Source organism: Odocoileus virginianus, chromosome 12 (genome assembly GCF_023699985.2).
Source record: "Odocoileus virginianus isolate 20LAN1187 ecotype Illinois chromosome 12, Ovbor_1.2, whole genome shotgun sequence".
Lineage (NCBI taxonomy): Eukaryota > Metazoa > Chordata > Mammalia > Artiodactyla > Cervidae > Odocoileus > Odocoileus virginianus.
Window position 1 is genome coordinate 39,166,325 of NC_069685.1, and position 4,001 is coordinate 39,170,325.

Here is a 4,001-nt window from a genome sequence, read left to right on the forward strand (position 1 = left end):
CCTGAAATCCCGTATTAGCATCTGCTCTTTAGAACACTCCTGGCACTAGCTACCGCGATTTGGCTTCTCTACGAAGCAGACTCTGAGATGAAGATGAGTTTGCCAGACATTTGTTAAAGAGTGCTCTTGGGACCCCACCAGTGTGGAAGAGATGGAAAGGAAACAGGACTGGACAGAGGGAGAGACTGAACTGTGACAACACCCCAGTAAAATCTCCCTGTATTCCACAGCCTTTTGGAGTCGGGGAGAAGGGGCTGGGCCAATGGGTCACTGGGTGCAGGTGAACCCCAGAAGCAGCTGTGACCTTGAGCTGGCCAGGTTGCTCCAGCCAAGGATATCCTCATAAATAGCCAACAGTCAGGAAGCATCTTCCAGCAGGTTTCTCAGCAGCTTCATCAGTCTCAGCAGCTGACAGAGGCAGTCCTTCTGGTATTAAGGGAAATACGGGTTGCTCATCGGACCACCCACCACTGTCGGGTGACAGTCTATGGACCACTTCTGGGCTCTCAACTTCTCTATCTTTGCACAAATATCACGTTGTTTTAATTATACTGCAGCTATTTGGAAATGTCAAGCACTGTACTTCCAAGGGTCATAAATTATCCCTCCATTTATTTAGTCTTTCATCTTAAGGAGGATTTTATTTTCTAGTGTGGAGTCTTTAAACATCTTTTGATAGATTTATTCATAGATATTTGGTGTTTGTTGATGTGATTATAATGGTATAAATTTTTTTCCATTTTTTGTTTTGTAGGTGGAATGCAAATGATTTTTGTTGATTGAACACACATGCAATAACTTTGCTAAATTCACTTATCAATTTGAATGTTTATGAACTCTTTATCTTTTCTAGGCACACAAAAACTATGACTGAATAATGATTGTTTTATTTCTTCTGTTCCAGTTGTTATGTCTTTTTTCCTTGTCTTATTTTACTGGCTAAATTTTTAGTACAATGTTGATAGTGACAACTTTATCTCATTCCTAATTTCAAGGACAATCTTTTCAATATTTCACTGTTGTGTAAGATGTTTTTTCTAGATTTTTTTAAAAATAGATATTCTTATAGATTACTTATAGTTTAAGATATTTCCCTTCTGCTTCTAGTGTTCTCAGAGCTTTTAATCATGAGTAGGTTGAATTTGGTCAAATGATTTTTCTCTATCAAAATAACCATGTGATTTCCCTCCTCTCATTTATTCTGTGTGTTAAATTACACTAATGGTTTTTCAGTGCTCAACTAACTTTGCATATGGAAAACCCCATCTGATATCAATGTATATATGCACACTCATACATACACATATACTGAATTGAAATTGCTAACATTTTATTAAAGAGGTTTGTAACTATGTTCACTATTGGTCTGTAATGTTACTTTTTTGTAGTTTCCTTGCCAGAGTTTGAAATCAGTGATTAGATGCTACTATTTAAAAAAAAAAAAAATTAAAAACTAAGGAATTATCCCCTTTTTCCATATCCTAAAATAATTTATGTCTGACTGGTATCACTATTTATTTACCTTTCTTCTTTAAAAGTTTGGGAAGCTACATCAGTGAAACTTTCTGGGCCTAGTATTTTTACTATGAGAAGGTTTTTTAAATGATGTATTCAATTCTAACTTGTAGACTCTTAAGGAATGATATTCAAGGCCCATTTATTGAGTATATGTTACCCACCAAACTACTTCTTGAATGTATATACTGTACCATCGTGGTAGAAGTCAATGAAAATCCTGAGTGTAAATGGCATTTTTGCTGAAAATTCAGAAGTGAGATGCATGGGCCTTCTTTTTGTGGAATACACTGTAGAGGGTAGATAGGGTTTTGTTATATAGCAATAAACATAAGATTTCAATTTTGAGAAGTTTAAATAGAGGTTCAGGGAGCCATGAGAGTTAACAACAAGAAGATTTGATCCCTAGGCATATTAGAAACAACTTTTTAAAGAAATGATACGTGTGTAATTAAATGTTTTCAATGTATCTGTATTTATATCTTTTCATTAGTCCTCTCATCTTTGCATCTGTTAAGAAGCTGCTCCTGCACATTGCTACTTCTCCAAGACAGGCTGTAAATGTGGTTGCATCTCTCTTACAGTTAGGAACACCCACCCTGGGAGGAGAGTCCAGCCAGCCTTTGAGGTCCTCCGCTGCCCAAAGCTGTTTCTCATCCTCCTCACGCTGCCATTTCTTCTCCCCGCCAGAAGGTGTCTCTGTTGACAGCTGGTCCTCCACAGCTGTGACCACAGTCACCTAGGAGATGAGTCCCTGCATCTCCAAAGGATTCTGAGAATAACTTGGAACAAGGATGCCCACTGCTTGAACGTTCATCATCCGCTACTTGTGCTCGTCTCTCCAAGCCATCCTCACCATCCTCCAGACTCAGGGAGCACTCCGTCCACGTTTTTCAGAAACTGTCTTTGCATTTCTGAACCTGCGCTTTTATAACTCTCAAAACCCAAAGGGCTCCATAAGCCCCTTCTCTCCAGTTGAACACCTACCTTTGTAAGGATCATAAGACTAAATATCCCGGGTCTAGAGAACCAGACAAAACACAAGAGAAACATAGGGAACCCTTTTCTAGACCAAGCAATCTACTCTGTTCAAACTAAGAGAGGGTTCTATTTTCAGATCTCCAGGGAGATTTCTCCTTCTAAGGATTACTGAGGTAACTTTCTAACACTCCGCTTGCTAGATCAAAGAAGTGGAAAAGCAAACACACATTTAACTGGGGGGTATATATACAATTAAATGCTCTGTAATTAAGCACCTTTCTTTTGTTCTAGCAAACACTGGTGTGGAGAAAAAACAATAATTAGTCACAATCTGGTAAAATGCCTCATGTATCTAATAATAACAATCAGGCTGCCCCACGGGCTTTGCTTCTCATAACACAATTCTTTAAAACTTTCCTCGGGTTATTATTTTCTGTCCCTTCATTTTCCTCATTCTTTTCCCATCTTTTCCAGTTTGTCCATATCTTTTAGAAAGTATAGTGACCCAAAGTAGCCACAGGATCCTAGTGTAGCACTCATGAATGCATAATATAGCAGGAAAATTGCTTCCAAATGCCCCATGAATTATTCCTTTTAATAAATTCCAGTGCCCTCACAGCTTGGGTTCAGCATCTAGCCTCCAGGTTTTTCTCTTATATTTTTGTCTAGTTGATCCTTTCCATTTTTTCCTACAAAGTTTTGTCCTGCTTTAGAAAACAATATTTTTGCTAATGTCACTTTGATTCTTCTTTTCACATTTCAGAAAAAAATGACAAGATTTCCAAATGCTGAGTTATTTCACATCCCAACCCTTTTATATATACGAGATTAATTTCTCAGTGGTTTCCATTTATTGGCCTTAAAAGTGATTAATTTGTACTTGCCCTCCCCTAATATTTTAACATTTATTTTTTAAAAGCACAATTTAGACAATAACTGAAAATGTCCTGATTCTGGCAAATTTAAGTGCATTTTGTCCAGTTTTAGCAATGATGCAACAATTCTGTACCAAAGACCCAATTCTATCATGCTTCTTTCAATAAAGTACTAATACTAAAGAAGATATTTTATTTTAGTTTGCTAATGTATCTGGAAGCATATGGGTAGATCGGATAATTTCTTCATATTCTTTACAGCATTATTATTTTAAGTAAATCTTATATATAAATTCTATAGCTTATCATTACACTGTTCAGCAAACAATAAAATTCATTGTATTGTTCTCTTATAATTCATTGAATCAAACAACCACCCACCCACCCCCATCTATGAATCTTGAAATGACATTAGAAAACACCACATAAAGCTCCACAATTAAAACTATGACATTCAGACAACTTTAAAGATTTGTCAAAAATCAGTTAGTGACCAAAATTGTATTAGAAACTTGATACAAAATCTAAAGTTCTTTCCTCTACATAATATCATCCTCTGAATTTGCCATTTGAATAACTTTTAACTAAATGTAAAGTTTAATAAGTAGTATATAGAAAATTTTAGTCTAT